The sequence below is a fragment of the Heloderma suspectum genome, chromosome 1 (assembly GCF_057233095.1).
Source record: "Heloderma suspectum isolate Gila_16-S chromosome 1, 16-S_ref, whole genome shotgun sequence".
Taxonomy (NCBI): Eukaryota; Metazoa; Chordata; class Lepidosauria; order Squamata; family Helodermatidae; genus Heloderma; species Heloderma suspectum.
In genome coordinates, this window is record NC_139458.1 from 112,721,576 (window position 1) to 112,742,733 (window position 21,158).

A 21,158-nucleotide genomic window follows, 5' to 3' on the forward strand; every position below is an offset into this window, starting at 1 on the left:
GCACCTTGTCCACTTCATCAGGAGGAAGAAGCTGGAACCGATCCCACAAAATCGGTTTGCCACAGGCCGCCTCTTGCTCACTAACTGTATCCACAGTGTGCAGAGTAACACACCTAATCTGATCAATTTTATCTGCAAAGTGCCTTGCCAAGGCCTCACAGGAGGCCTTAGAATGCTCCAGTGGTTCCGGAGCCACTGGACCGACCAGGCTCCGGACCACTTGGAACAGCCTCCTGGGACAGCACTCTGCATACGCGATGGAGGCAGCATAATATTCCTTTTTTGCTGCCTTCACCGCCAGGTGATAGGCTGAAGATACAGCTCTAGCCCGTGTCTGATCGTCTTTGGAGCGAGACTTCCGCCACCGGTGCTCTGGCCGTCTCACCTCCTGCTTCAGCGCTCGTAACCGCGGATTGAAGCATGGTGCAATCCGAGCCCTGTTCAGGGGGAGAGGGCGTTTCGGAGCCACCTGATCTAATGCCCCAGTGATTGCGGCATTCCAGCCACCCACCAGGTTCTCGACCGAGTGGCCGCTGGCATGCCCCAGAGAATCCCCAAGCGCGTTCAGGAATCCATTTGGATCCATAAGACGCCTGGGGCGGACCATTTTAATGGGTCCTCCACCCCTGCGGAGGGGTTGTGGAACCGAGAAGTCCAACGTCACCAGATAGTGATCTGACCATGACAAGGGCGTGGTGGATATACCCCCGACTTCCAGATCACTCCCCACTTCTCCAGAAACAAACACAAGGTCTAGTGCATGACCAGCTACATGGGTGGGCCCAGTTAGAATATGGTGCAGCTCCCAGGAGGCCATGGTCTCCATGAAGTCCCGAGGTGCTCCTATGAGGATGGCCTCCGAATGTACATTGAAGTCTCCCAACACCAGTAAGTTAGGGGACTGTACACGCACATCAGAGACCACCTCAAGCACCTTGGCCAGGCAGTCAGTCGTGCAGCGAGGTGGACGGTACACGAGCGGAATCGCCAGACTGCCCTTCGGGCCCAACCTCCAGTACATGCACTCAGCAACCTTGGTCTCCCAGAGAGGGGGTCTGGTGAAGACCAAGGACTCTCGGTAGATAACAGCCACTCCCCCTCCCCGATCCCCAGCCCTCGGCTGCCGTGCATACAAAAATCCAGCTGGACACATGGCTGCAAGGGTTGGAGCAGCAGCCTCGGCCAGCCAGGTCTCCGTAACACATGCCAGGTCTGCACCCTCACCCAGGATCATGTCATGGATGAGGGAGGTTTTCTGGGTAACAAACCTGGCATTGCAGAGCAGCAAACAAAGGCCAGAAGATGGGGTCACGCCTCCCCCAGCCATCCTTTGGCTCTGGACAGGCCCAGAGCAGGGTACAGATACTACACATCTCTCCCTTGTTCCCCTTACCTGGCATGGCCTGCCCCTAGCGCTCCGCCAGCGCCTGCCGCCCAGCCTCGGTATCTTCTGGCCCCCAACACTCCCCCCACTGCCTCCATCAGGTGGACACATGCCCCCTCACTCCCGCCTATCAGGCAGGCTACCCACCCTTAAAACCACAACAAAATCCCCCAGGAAAAAGAAAACACACACACACACAAAACAATTAAAAATCCCCTTAAAAATAATGCCAGGCCGGAGTCCACAGGGAAGGCCAGGTGGTGGTGGTGGTGGTGGTGGCGGCGGCAGCAGCCACCGCCCCAGCAGGCGCGCCTCTTCCCGGTGATGGTGGTGGCCTCTCCTGCAGGCCCTGGCTCTCCCAGGCCACCTCAGTCAGCCAGCTTATGTAGCCCCTCCAGGGAGGGCAGGTGGAGCAGCACAGCTGGCTCGGTACCTGGGGGCCTGGTCCTGCAGGGACTGGCGGTCTGCCAGGCAGAAGTCTCCAGGGAAGCAGTGGTGGTGGCGGCGGCGGCGGCAGCAGGCCCAGCAGCAGCAGGCCTGCCTCTTCCCCAGTGGTGGTGGTGGCCTCTCCTGCAGGCCCTGGCTCTACAGAACATTCCTATCCTGGGCACTGAAAGATCCATGGTGCAGCCTCCACCAAATCCAAAGCACTGCTGGGCTTGTGTCAGAAGGGGTGTGCAGGTGTGTTGGGGGGAGATTTGCCATTCCCTCCTTTAACCAGTTTTTTTTTCTCATTTTCCCTCCCATTCTTCTCAGCGGGAGGGAAAATAAGTACACGACCTCCAGGGCTGGCTTACCTTTTCCTCCATTCAGGGCATGTCAGGGGAATGAATGTATCCGATCTGCCCCAGCTCACCTATTTTTTGCCATTATCATTGGTAGAGCAGCAAAGGTGGTGAATGTCTTCGTACCCCCAGTGGGAAGGCTTGCAAATATCCCCCCACCCCCACGCACAGAGAGGGAGATAATCTGTCTCAGCCTGGTGCCCTCTAGAAGTTTTGGACTGCAACTCCTATATTCCATGATAATTGACCACACTGCCTGGGATTGATGGGAGTTGTAATCCAAAACATCTGGAAGGCACCAGGTTGAGGAAAGCTGCACTACATCCCATTGCTCCTAGAACCCATCCTGGGATTGTAGTACTGCAGCCTTGATTGGCTAGTCAATTAAAACTTATTTCATTGTATGACGATCCTTTATGGACTTTATGGCTAAGTACTTATACTTTACCTGTAATAAATCAGAAACAATCCTTGGTAAGCCCCTCCACCCCAGTGGTGCCACTTCTGAACACCAATGGCCTTCCCCTCATCTCTGCCTCCCCCCCCCCCAACCGCAAAATCCTTCCCATGGCCAGGCAAGCTGGATGCAGGGGGAAGGTACTTTTATGTGAATTTAGAACTTTATTAAGCAGTTGGATTTGGATGTAGGTAATTTGTCTGAAATTCCTACCATACCCCAACTTAAATTCAGTGCTCACTTCTTGTGGCCTTGGCTGTAGAAGAGGAAAAAAAAAAAATCCGTCTGATATAAGCCAAAAGGTTTGGCCTACTTTATATCCCTGACATTGGCTCCTATTATTAGAAAACATTTCAAACATAATCTATTAATCTTAAAGCAGAACTCTATCCTTTCACCCTTAGCAATATTTTTCTTGTGATGCTGACAGTGTAAAATCTTGGGCCAGGTAGACAATAAGAAATACGATGCTCCAGTGTGCGGCTCCCTGCAGTTATCTTCAATGCTTGATTATATTCTGCCTATAATCACTTTTCACAGAAATCTCTGACAAGTGAAGGTTGTTCAGTGTACTGTTGTTGTACATGGAAATGAACTGATGCTTTTCTACACAAATACCTTTTTTCCTTTAAAACAACTTATTTTATGTTAAATAATTCTAAAATCAAACCTTTATTGTAAGCAATATGTGCACATTACAATACAATGGGATTTCACCTGTAAGATATTCAAAGCATTCCAGGAGCTAATGCAAATCCTGCTTATGAGGCAATACTGAGAGAAGATGACCGGGCATCTGAAGTCTGAATCATCCAAAGGTTTAGATTAGGGGTGAGGAACCTTTCTTCTATTGAGGGTCACATTCCTTCAGGGGCCCATAGGAACAAAGGAAGCTGCCTTATACTGAGTCAGACTATTGGCCCATCTAGTTCTGGACTGTCAACACTGACAGCAGGTCTCCAGGGTTTCAAGCCGGCTTGTTTCCAAGCCCTACATAGAAAGGCTGGGGATTGAACCTGAGACCTTCTGGGTGCAAAGCAGGTGCTCTGCCACCGAGCTATGGCCCCTTCCCAGCAGGGTACAGGCTGGTGGTGGGTGGAGCAGGAGCCAAAAGTGGGCAGGGCCACCTCTTTTCTTTCTCTTTCTGAGAAAGAGAGCAACTCCTGTGCTCTCTTTCTGCCAATGCCTGCTCTCTCTCTCCCTGTTCCTCCCAGCCCAGAAGTCTGCCAAGGGAGAGAAAGGATGGCTCTTTCCAGAGGGCTTCATCGATAAATTGCAGCGGGTGTCTCCCCTGCTCCTTTTGTCCATTTTGGCTCTCCACCCCCATTTTCCCCCTCCCACCACCTGTATGAGATAAAGCTGAGGGCCGCAGATTAGCCAGCCCTGGTTTAAATAAAGAGGTTTTGTAACAACCCTAGTAATTTGATACTCAGTTTTGCATGCCCAGAAACAGACCTTTTCTCATCTGACGTGCTCATAAGAGTCTTGTTTAGATTCTAAACTTCAGAAGGTCCAGTCAGAGCATGTCCAGATGAAAGGCTTCCTGCTCGCATACTGTTGTTGTTGTTGTTGTTGTTCAGTCATTAAGTCGTGTCCGACTCTTCGTGACCCCATGGACCATAGCACGCCAGGCCTTCCTGTCCTCCGCTCTCTCACTTTTTTTTTTTTAACCCAGACATGATAGGCTACGTAAGTCTTTACGTAGCCTATCACAGCTGAATTCAGGGACGCAAACGGCGGTTGCATCCCTGCTAGCCAGCGGCTGGATGTCCTGGTGGAGCTGGCCGGCGGCTCTGCGGAATCCCCGCGAAATGGATCTGGCCGGCAAGGATTCCGGGGGGAGGGACGGAGCACCTCCCCCCCCCAGCGGAACCCGGCAGAGCCTGGTAAGCGGGGTTTCGTACATCCCTAGCGGTGATCTTGGAGCCCAAGAAAGTAAAATCTGTCACTGCTTCCATTTCTTCCCCTTCTATATGCCAGGAAGTGATAGGGCCAGATGCCATGATCTTCGTTTTTTTAATGTTGAGTTTAGGGATGGTGGAGAATTCCGCCACGGATTCCAGTGAGGCCAGATTCTGTAGAATCTGGCCCCCCTGGAATCCGTGGCGGAACGGCCTCCTGCTCCTGCCCCCCCACGGAATCCCGGGACGGCACTTACCTGGGGCAGGTGCGGCGGTGGCAGCAGGTGCGGCAGGGGTGGCAGCGGCGGTGGGGGCGGATTCGGCGGTGGGGGCGGATTCGGCGGTGGGGGCGGGTGCTGCGGCGGGTGCTGCGGCGGGGCGGTGGGAGCGGCGGGTGTGGCGGCGCGGTGGCGCGGCGGCATGGCAGCAGGTGCAGCGGCGGCGGAGCGGTGGGTGCAGCAGCGGGTGCTGCAGTGGGTGCGGTGGGGTGGCGGTGGCCGGGGCGGGGGCGGCGGTGGGGTGGTGGGTGCGGCGGCGGGGCGGCGGTGGGGCGGCAGGGGCGGCTGGTCATTTGCTTATGCAAATGGTGGTGACTACGGCGGCCGCCATTTGCGTTCACTATTTTTTTAAACTAAAAATAGTTTAACACCCCACTGTTAAATATTTATGTAGGTTAGAACGGCAAAAAATAGCGAATGCAAATGGTGGCCGCTGTAGCCGCCGCCATTTGTGTATGCTTTTTTTTTTACTTCACTGTGATAGGCTACGTAAATATTTACGTAGCGCATCACGGTTAAGTACAGGGACGCAAACGGCGGCGGCTATGGCCGCCGCCATTTGCGTCCCTGCTGCCCAGCAGCCGGATGTCCGGCTGTGGGTGGAGCCGGCTGGCGGCTCTGCGGAATCCTCGCGGAGCGGAGCTGGCCAGGCAGAACTCTGGGGGGAGGGACGGAGCACCTCCCCCCCGTCGAGGATTCCGGGGGGAGGGACGGAGCGCCTCCCCCCCATCGCAAAACAGATACGCAAAATGGTAAGTGACTTTCGTACATCCCTAGTTGAGTTTCAAACCAGCTTTTGCACTCTCCACTTTCACCCTCAACAAGAGGCTCTTTAGATCCTCTTTGCTTTCTGCCATTAGGGTGGTATTGTCTGCGTATCTGAGGTTGTGGATAATTCTCCCAGCAATCTTAATTCCGACCTGTGATTCATCCAACCCAGCATTTCTCATGATGTACTCTGCATATAAATTCAATAAGCAGGGCGACAATATGCATCCTTGTCATACTCCTTTCCCAATTTTGAACCAATCGGTTGTTCCATGTCTGGTTCTTACTGTTGCTTCTTGACCCTTGTACAGGTTTCTCAGGAGACAGGTAAGGTGGTCTGGTACTCCCATCTCTTTCAGAATTTGCCACAGTTTGTTTTGATCCACACAATCAAAGGCTTTAGCATAGTCAATGAAGCAGAAATAGACGTTTTTCTGGAATTCTCTTGCTTTCTCCATGATGCAGCGAATGTTGGCGATTTGATCTCTAGTTCCTCTGCTTCTTCAGAACCCAGCTTGTACTTCCGGTAGTTCTCTGTTCACATACTGCTGAAGCCTAGCTTGTAGGATTTGGAGCATAACCTTGCTGGCATGTGAAATGAGCGCAATTGTGCGGTAGTTTGAACACTCTTTGGCATTGCCCTTCTTTGGAATTGGAATGTAAACTGACCTTTTCCAGTCTTGTGGCCACTGTTGAGTGTTCCAAATTTGTTGGCATATTGAGTGCAGCACTTTAACAGCATCATCTTTTAGGATTTTAAATAGCTCAGCTGGAAGACTGTCATCTCCACTAGCTTTGTTGTTAGTCATGCTTCCTAAGGCCCACTTGACTTCACTCTCGAGGATGTCCGGCTCAAGTTCAGTGACTGCACTGTCATGGCTATCAGGGACATTAAGATCTTTCCTGTATGTTTTTTCTCTCTGGTTTTTCTTTCCACCTCTTCTTAATCTCATCTGCTTCTGTTAGGTCCCTGCCTTCTTTGTCTTTTATTATGCACGTTTTTGCACAAAACGTTCCCTTGAGATCTCCGATTTTCTTGAAAAGATCTCTAGTCTTTCCCATTCTGTTGTTTTCCTCGATTTCTTTGCATTGTTCATCTAAGCAGGCCTTCTTGTCTCTCCTTGCTATTCTCTGGAACTCTGCATTCATTTGGGTATATCTTCCCCTTTCTCCCTTGCTTTTTGCTTCCCTTCTTTCGTGAGCTACTTGTAAAGCCTCATCAGACAGCCACTTTGCTTTCTTGCATTTCCTTTTCTTTGGGATGGATTGAGTTGCTGCCTCCTGAACAATGTGACGGGCCTCCGTCCATAGTTCCTCAGGCACTCTGTCTATCAGGTCTAATCCCTTAAATCTATTCGTCACCTCCACTGTATATTCATAAGGGATATGATTGAGGTCATACCTGAATGGTTTAGTGGTTTTCCCTATGTTCTTCAATTTAAGCCGAAATTTTGCAAGAAGCAGCTCATGATCTGAGCCACAGTCAGCTCCAGGTCTTGTTTTTACTGACTGTATGGAGCTTCTCCATCTTTGGCTGCAAAGGACATAATCAATCTGATTTCGATATTGACCATCTGGTGATGTCCATGTGTAGAGTCGCCTCTTGTGCTGTTGGAAAAGAGCGTTTGCTATGATCAGCGTGTTCTCTTGGTGAAACTCTTTTAGCCTTTGTCCTGCTTCATTTTGTATACCAAAGCCATGCTTGCCTGTTATCCCGGTGATTTCTTGACTTCCTACTTTAGCATTCCAATGCCCTATGATGAAGAGGACATCTTTTTTTGGTGTTAGTTCTAGAAGGTGTTGTAGGTCTTCATAGAACCAATCAACCTCAGCTTCTTCGGCCTCAGTGGTTGGGGCATAGACTTGAATTACTGTGATGTTGAATGGTTTGCCTTGGATTCGTACTGAGATCATTCTATCGTTTTTGATATTGTACCCCAGTACTGCTTTTCCCACCCTTTTGTTGACTATGAGTGCTACTCCATTTCTTCTAAGGGATTCTTGCCCACAGTAGTAGATATGATGGTCACCTGAATTAAATTCGCCCATGCTTGTCCATTTTAGTTTGCTGATTCCCAAGATGTCGATGTTCAATCTTGCCATCTCATGTTTGACCACCTCCAGCTTACCTTGATTCATTGATCTTACATTCCAGGTTCCTAAATAATATTGTTCTTTACAGCATCGGACTTTCTTTTCACCACCAGACACATCCACAGCTGAGTGTCCTTTCAGCTTTGGCCCAGCCACTTCACTCTTTCTGGCGCGACTTGGAAATTCCCTCTGCTCTTCCCCAGTAGCATATTGGACACCTTCCGACCTGAGGAGCTCATCTTCCGGCATCTTATCTTTTAGCCTTGTGATATTTTCCTTGGGGTTTTCTTGGCAAGAATACTGGAGTGGGTTGCCATTTCCTTCTCCAGTAGACCACATTTTGTCAGAACTCTCCGCCATGACCTGTCCATCTTGGGTGGCCCTGCACAGCATAGCTTATGGCTTCACTGAGTTATGCAAGCCCCTTCGCCACAACAAGGCAGTGATCCATGAAGGGGTCGCATACTGTATGGCTGAGGAAACATGGGCTCCCAAATTATCTACTCTAATTGGATCAGGGGCATTTTGCTAAATATCCTCTAGAGAGAGGCAGAATATTCCAGAATACTCCAACAGATGGCAGCAAGGAGAGAAAATTCTCTTCTGAGAAATGTTGGCTCAGTTAATACCAAAGAAGTAAGTATTGTACCGTATACTCAACTACTGTTTGTTCATAGTGGTGGATGTTGGAAACAATTGGCTACAAGTGGAGAGTTGGACCAAGTCCATTGCTTTCTTTAATAATATTATAATGATATTAAAAGTGGATCAGTTTTATCTGAAATTATCTACTTACTGGAAGGTGGTGACATTAGAGGAGGGTGGGGATTTTACCAGATATTCTCCAGGCCCTCTTGAAATTATACAACAATCCAGAATCAGAAATTCTATCAGAATTTAGACAGACTCTATTGTTGATTTTTAAGACCCATAAGCACAGTAGACAAGACACTAATGAAGTACAAAAGGTGTGTAGAAGAGAGTTAAGGGTAAGAAAGCCCACAGAAACACTGTTGTAAGCTCACTTCAGCCACCCCCCTCTTTTCTACTCCTCTCCACCAGGGAATTGTGGTGGTGGGTGGGACATTCCTAGCAATTTTATTTATTTATTTAATATATACTGTTGTACATATTTTAAAAATCTCTAAGCAATCTTTCTCCTTTCAAGAAAAAACAATTGCATTCCACTAGGGTTATTGGCCTTCTCACCAACTGTAGGACAGCAGCTCAGGGGGTTCTTTAACTTTTGAGTTGCCTAAATGATCCTCTCTTGCGGATCATATATCACTGGCAGAGGTATGCTGGAATGGATCTAAGAATATCATGGAAGGTTACATGGTAGCAGCTGAAAATAGATTATCTGGCTCTTGTTCAGGTAGAAGGACTAGAATTTGCCTCTTGATTACACCTATAAACAGTAACTGCCTCTGAACAAATGCAACACTGAAAAGGGAGAAGGAAGCCCAATTATTAATGACTCACAGTGCAATCCTATGCATGTCTATGCGGAAGTGAGTGTCATTGAGTTTAATCAGACTTATTTCCAGGTAAGTGTGCATAGGACTGCGCCCGCATTGTCTAGGTGCCCAATTTCAGAGGCTTCCTTCCAAGGGGAGTGCAATCCTATGACTGATCTTGCTCCAAACAAATAAAGATCAATATTGAATTTCCATCGTGGAAGAAAAAAGGCCCCAATAACAGTGACAATCTATTTCTGTGTGCTTTTTAGTTTTCTCAGAAGAAAGAGAAAGTCCACATCAATTTTTTGACGAATCTGACCGTCCCTCAAAGAAGCTGACCTAATTTGTAGAGTTGTACTAAGAAAGACAGCATGGCAATCTGTTTTCTACTAAAATGGTCTTGCTAGTCCATCTTAGGTTAGGAAAAGATTCATGTATAACTTTCCATGTATAGTGTTTTGGTCTGAATTATCTACCTATTATAGACAACTTCCTCCAGCTTCCAACCAAAGGGAAATGGGAGCAAATTAATATGCCTTATTAACTATTATTAGTCAATTTCCATATCCCCCCCGGTCTTTTTAGACTCATCAAATGACATTGGCACCCCACCCCCCCCAGTATGTTAAAATAGAGTGGGGACATTCCATAAGTAACATTATTAGCACATTTAAAGGCTTCTGGTCAAACATCTATATTTTCTTTCCAAATAATAAAGGAATTTAGGCTGCAATCCTATACACACTTATCTAGGAGGTAGGCTGTTTGAACTCAGTTGGTCTTACTTCTGATTAGACATACATAGGATTGTGCTTTTATTCATATTTATTTGTCCCCCATCCTAGGACTGAATTACAATAGGTTGAGGACTTATTTTTTACTTTTATTAGTTTTCATTTTATTAATTTTTCAGCATTTGTATACTGCTTCACATCTAAAACACATTCTGGAGTGGTGAACATAAGAACAGATTACCAAGGCATGCTACTGAGTGTAAAAGTGAACATGTACACAATTAGATACACCCCTCTTTTAAAAAACATAGAACCTACATCCTGATCCTTTTCAGGCATGATATAGTGGTATTTTTACAGTCTGCCAGGTTCGTACCATCACGCTGACCCAATTTCCCTGATTATGAGCCTGCATGCTTTCATTAAAGTCATTGCTCCCATTGCTATCTATGATCATGTGGCTTTTCTTATTATGTCTCTGCATTTGCTCCTTATCTGTTTGTCTGTCTGCCTCTATAAAATTTTATAGCCTACCTTTCCAGTGATTATGCACCACTCAGGGTGGCTAACAATTAAAACCAATAATAAAATTCATTAAATTCCAAAAGAGCTTTACATCAAATTAAAGTGCCTATGTAATATGCTTGCATGTTCTCAGAAGCTCCTGCACAAGCTTAGAGGACACTCCAAGGTTCCATGGAGGGATAGTTGGAATGGGGCAGTTAGACGAAGGATGAAATATTGAATGCAGGGATGGATGAGAAATTTCTTTGGTTCATATTCTGATGTGAACTTACCAAATTCACACCTCCCAAGCTTCTCATGAACCAGAGCACAGTTATAGAGTGATTTCCGCACTTTACTGAATTTTGCAATACAGTTTGCAAATCAAAACATGCATTAAAAAGTGCATATTATAGAGAAAAGTGCACACAAAAATGCATATATTAGGTGAAGTCCACACAAAATGCATTATACATGGGCAAATGGCTTGCAAAAATGTGTACATCAGGAAAAATGTATAAAAATTGTATAATGAGGAGAAATGCACACAAAAATATGCACAAATGTTTGTGCGGAATTTTAGGGGGGAAATTCCCAAACTGATATGGAAATAGGACAGAATGAACTTAGGGCGCAATCCTATGCATATTTAGACATTAAAAAAGTCATACAACTGTCTTTTCTGTCTAAACGTACATAGAATTGTGCCTTTAAGCTTGGAAAATAGGAAACTAGTGGAATTGAACTTGACAGATTTGTCTGTCTCTAAGTGAATGTTGATGGACCTGAGGCTACAGAGCCAGGCTGAACATGGGTGTTACCTCAGTGAGTGACTGAGGGCTTCATCACACCAAGCTTTTTATCCCACAACTTACCGGGGCTTCTGCTTCTGGATTCTTTGTGGGATTAAGATTGGCTCCTTACATGGGCTGACATGGGCTGTTTCTTTCGGGCTGTCTCTCAGCAAGTTCTCAAGGTTTCATTTTACAGTCACTAGATGGCACTGTGATTATAGCACAACTCCCTCATTACACATTGCCAATATATTGGATTACCTTTCCTTATAGGGTTATCTCTGATCTTTAAGAAAGTGGGATAAAGGTCAGAAAGTGCGGGAGAAGCCCTGGAGGTTGACAACGTCATGTAAAGGACCCGTGAGTCCTTTACAGTCACATCTGTGAGTGACCAGTCACGACTGTGCAATAAAAGCCTCTTGTAGAAATGCTCCAAGACAGTCTGCAGCCATAGTGAATGCTGGTTGTTAGCAGTGGATGGATGATGCTTGATATGAGCCTACAGAAGACAGAGGTCACAGCTCTTGAGAACTGGCCAACAATGGAATCCAGCAGGACAGAGCAGCTCCAGTTTGAACAGAGAGCAGTGAAACTTCACTGTGTCAGTGTGGACAGGGGGAAGCAGGATTTTTTGCTATTTGTTTACAGTGTAAACTTTAGACTCATGGCCTATGCAGCATTTGAGTGTTGCGGGCTGCTACTGCCATGCCTGGATCAAGAAGGAAGAATGCTTGACTTATTCTGCAAATCCAGCAACAGCTTAATTCATGTCGAGCAGCCTCCCGCAACCTGGTACTCTCCACATGTTTTGGACTTCAACTCCCAGCAGACCCAGCCAGCATGGACAAAAATCAGGAATGGTGGGAGTTGTAGCCCAGGGCACCAGGTTGGGGAAGGCTGATGGAGTGGGTGGGGCTACAGGGATGGAGAATGTGGGACCAGAGGGTCACACATTCCCCATTTCATTGGATTACAACTCCTGTGAGTCCTAGAGCAATTCACCAGCAATTGATTGCACGCTCATGATTGGCCACTCACAGAAGTTTGTGGTCATGATGTCATCGACATCCAGGGCCCCTCCCATGCTTTTTCAGGTTTATCTCGCTGTAAAAAACACTGGACTAAATCAGGCTGGTTTTTTTTTTAAATGTGCAGAACTGGTAGCATGTAATGCTGGTGTAGCGCTACATTTCAGCCCCTATATGGCATGGTCTAAAGGAAAACATGGGAAAAATGCTGAAATGGAAGGTTTCAATTCAAAGCACATGGTCACCCAAGTACGCCCATGTAATGGCACCGATCGTAATCCTGCAAAGATTCCAGAAGCAGAAAGCCCCCATAAGGCAGTGGGATTTTCCATTAATCTAGAGAAGCCCCTAGTCAACGATGACTGATGATGGAAGCTGCAGTCTAACAACATCTGGAGGGCCACATGTTTCCCATCCCTGGTCTATTGCATTTTGCTCATATTGAAGGTTTTCGATACATTCAACGGTTTAACAATGGTATGTGACAGAACGTGTCATGCTTTTGTGGAGTCACAGATTATTTGTGCCTTTGTGGAGTAAACCAGATCCTTTCTTGTTCATCCATTGCTCTGGGGCGCTGGTGTCTTGCAGTGCATCACACCTTTCTCCACTGCCTGCAGTCTCTCCTTTGTCAACTCCTACCTCCTTCTGCCTTTAGGACTATGTCATGTCTGGGTTCTTTACAGTCCATAAGCCCCTGTCTTGCTTAAAACTGCTTCATGCAGGAAAAAGAGTTGGCTGAGCTGATTCTAAGATATAGAGTAAGCAAGGACAATGAATCATGGTGAAATGAAACAATATATTCACTGTCACAGTACAGACCAATGACAGAACAGCAAGTAGATCTCAGATGTCCCATGAATTCTGTAGCCTTCTATAGCTGCTCACCATATCATATAACATATTATCTAGAGACAAATTATATTTTGCATTTAGCTTACTTTTATGAAGTGGTAGCATTTTTTTAAAAAGTCGCTATGAATCTTAGGTTTGATATAAATTTTACCAGCTTGAAACACAAATAGCAACTGGTTATAAAAACAATAAACTTTCCTAGTTAATTTCAAAATCCCAAATTGCGGACCAAAGTCTTCTTTTGCTTTCTAGATTTCCTAGTTAAGTAATTTCTCATCCACTAGATGGCATCAGTGCTACAGAGAAAAAAAGTTAATCATGGCAGCAGTTGTGTTGGTCCTGCAGAGCAAATGAGGTGATACCTTTTATTGGATCAAGTAACGTTTGAAATTCTGGAAGCACTAGCTTTTGATCTATCCAAGAAGCTTTATAGTCTCACAGTGGAGCTGTTTATATTAGAAACACTGCGATTTTAGTTTCAACAGTGGGTGTGTTCATTTTATTCATAATGCTCTCTGGAAAATGATACTTCTGACAAGTTCAGATAGATATATCACACATGCTGTTATTTTTATGTCTTCTGTCAGTAAAATGAAATTATTGGAAAATTGGAATGGCATTGGTTTCAGCTCCCACAGCTATGGTTTATAAATGAAAAAGACATTGGCAATTCACATCACGAAACTCCCACATCAGGCTTTAATTAACCCTAGGTGGTACCAGGGGGAAAAAAAGTAGTTTGCCCCCCTAATAAAATGATATTCCTTCCATGCAACAAATGGGGTTATGTTCTGCAGGCATTAAACATTTGTGCAGCAATGTATTATGAAATGACTGACACTGTACCGGCTCCAGGTTTTTGGGGGCCCTTGGACAAGGCACCCTTAATGGTCTCCCTCTCTCAGTGAGTCTACCTTCTCACCACCATTTTCACCAGCTGCTGTTCCTCCTCATCCTCTCCCTCATTGTTGCTACCACTTGCTTGTTTGATGGGCAGAGAGCCAATGAGCAAGTAGTAAGTAGCATCTACTGACTACTGAGGCCATCAGAGGGTTTGCTCCTGGTGGTGCCACATGGACCTATGGCCTGATTGGAGTCCACCAGGATAAGAGCATTCAGTGTGGTGGCCCCCTTTCTTTGGAATTCCCTGCCCCTGGAGGTCAGGCAGGCACCAACACTGCGTTGTTTCTGGAACTTCCTGAAAACATCACTCTTCCAGGAGGCATTCCTTAATTGACCTGTTATGCTTTTTATTGGCATTGTTTTTTTTTAAACAAGTGTAATTTTAATGCAGTGTTTTAGGGCTCCTTCACACTGAGCTTTTATCCTGCATTTGAGATTCCTCCTTCATGGAAGTTTGCGGGCTCTTTACATGATGCCGTGATCGTTCAAGGCGTCTCCTGCACTAAATGCCCTTTGTTCCATTTTTAAATAGATTGCAGATAATGAGCCATCAAATTACCCCGCTGTGTTCCGCTTCAGTTTCCTCTGTGAAAAGAGTAAAAGCAGAAAGAAGAGGTGCGAGATCAATGAAAGATAATAGAAGACTCAGATACTGGAAGAAAGAGGGGGGAAGGGGGTGCGGGAAAAGGAAGCAGGTGAAAAAGGGAGTCATTGTGATCCTGCATTTAAAATGGAAGCAGAAAGCCCCATTTTAAATGCAGGATTTTAGGCTGGTGTAGAGATGCCCTTAATCTTTTTATGCTCTTACTGGCTGTGTTTCCATGATGTCGTGGCCATTCAGCACCAGCCCTGCATTTTAATGCGGAAAAACCGCTTCTTCTGAGACTGGTTATAGTCCGATTTTTCCAGCTTACTTCAGCTCTATTACTGACCTGTTTTCACAACTGCACTGGGTTTGGTATCATAGTCCTGACCATGGGGCGTGTGGGTGTGTCGCTCTGACCTCAGTGACCCAAACCTTTTCCTTCCTGTTTTCCAGAAGTTTCATCACAGTTTTGGAGCCAAGGCAGCAACTTTTAAAACATCATTGAAAATAAGTACTAGAACACAGCCCACGACCCCAGTCAACACCCAGTCAAGGGGTGTTTCCTCCCATTGTGCTGAATGAGGCTGGCCCTCTCAATGACCATAGAAATAACAGAGAAGCCCCTCAATTGACACAGCACATATCAAAGCCCAATTCCTTAAATGCTATTAAGCATGATCTCAAGGCTTCCGTCAGTTGCCTTAGAACATAACTCATTCACAGCTTTCCAGTAGAGATCCTGTGCGTTAAAATGGGGGCTTGTTTCAGTTTCTTTCACACAGCAAACCCATTAGTGTCTCCTCAGAAGCAACTCCTATTGTGCTCAGTGAGGCTTGCTGAGATTCTCCCTCAATTGAAATGGCACACTTTTAAGCCCAATTCCTTAAGTGCGATTAAGCCATCAAGCAGGATCTCAAGGCTTCGAATAATTGCCTTAGGAAGAAAGTACTTCATAGCTTTGTGATAGATATCCTGCGGGTTTCTGTCTTTGTGTTTACTGCTCTCTTTCCCACAACAAACCCATTACTGTCTCTTCAGAAGTAACTCGCATTGTGGACAATGAGGTCAGCTGGGTTAAAATGCAGGCTGGTTTCCCTCTTTGTGTTCTCCCTCCCCCCTTTCCCAGCACAAGCATATGTGTGTTTACTTGGAAGTAACTCCCATTGTGCTCAATGAGGCTTGCTCCTAAAATGCAGGTGCATCTGGACTTTCAGGGGAAAGGAAAAAAGTGGGGAGAGGGGAGAAGCTTCTCTTCACAGCAAAGCTGATTCCTTTTTAAAAATCTCCATAAAACACCTCCATTAGCTTCTCCTTCCATTGTCCTGGAAACATGGCTGAGGAAGCGGGAACACTGATGAGGTAATCAGACCCAACCCAGCCAATTCAATTAGAGCTCAGTGGAAACAGCACAGAGCCCCAGGCTACAGCGATGATAAGTCAGGTCCTTGAGGGCTGTGGGAAAAGGAAAAGGAGAAGATGTGATGGGGGAAACATCTCAACAAAGTTGCAAACAAAGTGAAGCCAATAACGTGGAAACATGCCCACTGTTTTATCTTTTGTGTTCACCGCTCCGAAATCTGTTCCAGATATGCAGTGGTATATAAATATTGTAAATAAAGCAAACAAACAAATAAATACATCTACTGCTCCTCCTTCTCACCACTACTATTGTCTGGTCCAGAGTGAGAGTTGGATAAACAAACAGGTTGTAATGGTGAAGAGGAGGAGCAAGTCCAGGGGGTTCTTGCCAGTGGGCCTCTGCTGGCATGTAGGCTCTTGGCAGCTGCCAAACCATGCCTACCATTGACAACAGTCCTGGCACTGACATTTTTTTGTGGCAGGGCAGTCTGTGCCAAAGTGACAAATCATAACAGGCAAGTAGATTTTTTTTTTTAAGTATATCATACTTTATGGACAGATCCTTTTGCAAATAAGGCCAATGTATGCATTCTGTATACACACTTGAACTAGGAACTCAGTATGGTTTTAAAATAAGAAAAATAAATAAAATAGTCTCATGGCCATGTGCTGGGCAGTAACGTACAGGATGATAAATGCTTACTTAATTCATTGGCAAGGCCAGGTTTCAGATGGAAACCTCAACACAAGGTAATTGGAGAGACAAAAAAGCTCACCTTGCAGTAGGAAAATGGGGACATATGAATCCTTCATAAATCTCTCCAGGGGAAAGAATGCTTCGTGCCATTTCACAAAATTTTCTTTACCTGATCAAAATGCAGAAATGATTGGATCCCAAGAGAGCTGGATCTAGTTTTTTTTTCGTTCAGACAAGAAAAGTGGGGTTAAAAATAAAGGCCTTAAAGGTGACTTTGAATTAAACTCTTGAAGACTATGAGAAGTCCCCAGTATTCTGTCAAGTATGGAGTAGAGTTTCCCCACAGAGAAAAACTCACAGAAACTCACTACAGTGAATTTCATTTCACAGGAAAAATGGCAAAATCATTAACTGCAAGCTGAAGAAGTCTCATTATCTTTCTTTTCTTTTCAGAGAAATGCAGGGAACTGACTGGTTCATCCTGAAATGCAAAAATTATTATTGCCCATGACAAACTGAGTGAAACCCTTAAAAGGTTCAGTTACTGCTGGCTAAGTTGACATGCAGATATGGATTACTTCCACCTTTTATACTACCAGAATAATATAAGTCATTCCTTATAAGTTATTTACTCATACCTTTTCTGTGGTGGCCCCCACTCTGTGGAACTCCCTCCCTAGGGAACTCCGTCATGCCCCCTCTTTAATGAGCTTCCACCATGCATTAAAAACGTGGTTGTTCAGGCAGGCATTTGGGGTGGGTTAGGGTATTGTAGAAAATGTTTTTATTGTAGAATTTTATTGTTTTAAACTGTTTTATTGTATGTTGTACATCGCCCAGAGTGGCTGGGTGACCAGCCAGATGGGCGATTAATAAATTTAATAATAATAATAATAATAATTTAAGGTAGATTGTAAGAGGCAGAGTTAATAGTATATTCTTACATTACAGGATATACTTCATTTGAAACTGTAGCATCAGGAAGTTACAAATAACTGTTATAGTTTCTCCTTCGTTATACCTACTACGGCATCAAGTTGGACTAAATCGTGAAAGAAAACTAAGATAAATCTAGGGAGGGTGGTCATATTACTGATCAATGACTAGGAGAATTCAAGGATGCTACCATAATATTGGGTGGGTGGAACAATTTGAAGTTCTACACATTAGATATGTTCAAAACCTCTGGCTTTGTAAGGTGCTGTTTTTTAAAACATACATTTAGGGTGCAATCCTATGGCAGCTAGTCAGTGGCAAGACGGCCATAGGATAGGTCGGTTCCCTGAGAACCGACCTTCACCACTTCCCGCACCACCTCACAGGCAGCACGGAACGGCCCCATGCTCCGTGCTGAGAAGAGGAGCGCAGAGAAGTAAAAACAGGGTGTTCCTGAGGGCGTGCCAGGGTGGGGAAGTCGGAAATCCGGCACGACACATCCAACATGTTATCTGGCTGCTGCTTCCCACGCTCCGACTTCCCATGGCTAGACTGCCGAAATCAGCTGTCTAGCCGCAAATGCAGAGTGGCTGAAGCATGGATGGGATGATCCCCTCTGCGCTTCTCCTGCCCTGCATTGGATAGGCAGTCACCTCTGAGTTTGGAGGCAGACGCCTATCCCGGTAGGATTGCTCACTTACTTACTTTCTTACTTACTTACAGGATTGATATACTTCTCTATATCTAAAAAGATTATTGAGCAGTAAACAACAAAAGAAAGAAAAAGAATAAAACACAAGAGTTAAAATATTTCAAAATAGATTATGCTAATAAAACTGTGGCTGGTCAGCCAGGGAAGGCTTGTTTAAATAAAAATGTCTTCAGGAGCCACTGAAAACAAAGATACCTGCTTGACATCAACAGGCAGGGAGTTCCACAGAGAGGGAGCCAGCACACTGAAGGCTCTGCCCAGACATCTCTCTTCAACACTTCTAGTTTCTGCTATATTACCATAATTGGATGTGCTGCAATATGTACTCCTACAGTCTGAAATGGTATATTCTTATGCATCTTTGTGCTGAACTTTTACATTCATAAATAGATAGATGGATAGATTTGAGACTGCAATGTTATACACACTTACATGGGAGTAAGCACCATTGAACACAATGGGACTTACTTCTGAGTAAATACGCATGGGATTGTGCTGTTAGAGGTTATTTAGCTTAGGGCACAATCCTATGCATGTACAGACAGAAAAAAACTACAATTCATGGCTGGTACTTTTTTTTCTTTCTAAGCATGCATAGGATTGCACTCTTAGAGACATATATGGTCATCCTTAGCACTAGAGAATGTAATGGACTGGTCATGATGTATCACAAGGTCAAAACTTGAACTGACTAAAAGTCACTACCATTTGGTCAACTATGGGAAACTAAATTGTACAGAATGGAGTTAATTAATTCAATTCATAACACAAATTGCAACCATTCTTTGACAGTCAGGGCCAGCATCGAGGGTAGGCAAGATTGGGTACCTGCTGTGGACCCACACTCCAGTAGGGCCCCATTGACAAGAGCCTCTTCCTTCCTCTTCCTTTTCACCATTGCAACCTGCGTGTTCACCGGCCTCTTGCTCAGGCCCAGGCAATGGAGATGGTGAGAAGGAGGAACAGTAGATGCCCCTGCCTACTTTCTGCCTGTCTGCCTGTCAAACAATCAAATGGTAGAAATGATGAGAAAGAGGGTGAGGAGCAGCTGGTGACTATGGTGCTGAGGGAGGTGGCCCCTTCAGGCTGTCTTACCCAAGGGCCCTCAAAAACCCAGAGCTGGCACTGCTGCCAGTCTCCCCCCCCCCACACTCCCTCTTCCTCCCTCTCTCTTTCTTTTTCTCTTCTCTGTTAATTGATCTTTGGCAGAGGATGTTATGTTGTGTCTTGTTATTAGTCCCTCATCCTTATTATTTAATATATGATGTAGTTTGACACTACAATCCATACTTTCATTAGCCTGAATATCACATGATAATAGGCAGAGTGAAAAGTATAATCTAGCCATTTTGTGGATGATCTGTTATATATTATGTATAACTTTTGATTTCATATTAATCTTTCATGGACAAACAAAATTCCTGTACATCTGAAATTCAGTTTACCTAAATTTCAGATTACCTACCATATAGATGGGGGACTGTATTGTAAGTGCCCTGGCAAATACTGAATGTTAGTCTTCAAAATAATGGAAAAGTATGTAATACATATTAAAATCTTGAAAGCATATCACTTAAAGGAACAGGGAAGATGAAAGAAATCTAATTAGCTTTGGTTTCATTGTCATATTTGTAATACAGTCCACTCTTTTTAAATTGTGTGTGCTGGTCTAGTTCTTTAGACAGAAGAATCAGAAGGTTGTTGTTGTTATTATTATTAACAAAATAAATACCAAAACCAGTTCTAGAATTTGGCAGCAATAGCAAAATAATAATTGCTTGACTATGAAACATAGAAGAGGAGTATACTTTAGCAAAATACTACTGCTTGTAGCCAGGGCATCAAACTATGTCAATCTGATTTTGATTGAGGTGCCATCACAAATATATTATTTGTCAGTCTGTTTGACTGTATAGTTAAGATTCCCTATGGGACATCTGAATTGAATAGTTTGGCTGTATTTGGGCATTCCCCTCACATGATTAACAACCGCATGGAGGGGGAGAGCAGGGCCACAATCCCGTCTCCACTGCCCACACGTTGGGTGAGCACATCATGTGGAACCCCAATCACGCAGCATCCCATATCATTAGGGGAGCCTATGCAACTTTCCCTTTTATGCACTTCCCCAATGCTTGGACAGTGGGGCAGGTATGGCTGGCAGGAGTAGCCACCTTCTTGCCCTCCATGTGATGATGAGTTGCCTGATGAGAAGACACAAATAGGAATTTGGGGCTCATTTTATTGAAGATGTTTATTTCTATTGATCTTTTATGGAAAGATGTGTCTTTAGAAAAATAATTATATTTATGAACATATGGAAGTAAAGAAGTTCTCTATCTCATTTTAAGAACAAAGGAACACGTCGAAACATCATTGGTGACAGCAACCCTGTCACCAATGTGCTCCCCGTTCTTTGCAAATTGTGCTGCTTTATTTTTGCCTCATATTTTAACCTCTCAATTATCTAAGGATTTATGTTGGGATTACAAAGGTCATTCTTCTAAGACATTTGCTGCTGATACGAACATTTAAATTTAGATTGGTTTATATTCTAACAGAGGTGCAGTATCAGAAAATAAGTTCTGTGAAAGTCTGCATTATGGCCATGGAAGGTCACACAAGGTTAATGAAAATGTCTTTCAGGATCTTGGCACAGCCCAGGCTCCCTAGAGGAAAATCTATATTTGTGCAAATAGAAATGTATGAATGGCAAAGACTTCCATTAAATGCTCTTAGAAGTGTATGTTATGCAAATACATTTCTAAGAAAGGAAATCAAAACAGAAGCAGAGGATCCCAAATTTGCTGACATTTCTTGGTCAAAACCAAGATTAGAGGATTTTATGCTAGGCTTATAAACTGTTGGACTTGTGTTTTTCATTATGCAAGGAGAGGAATTTTATTTGAAGAGGAATATCTAG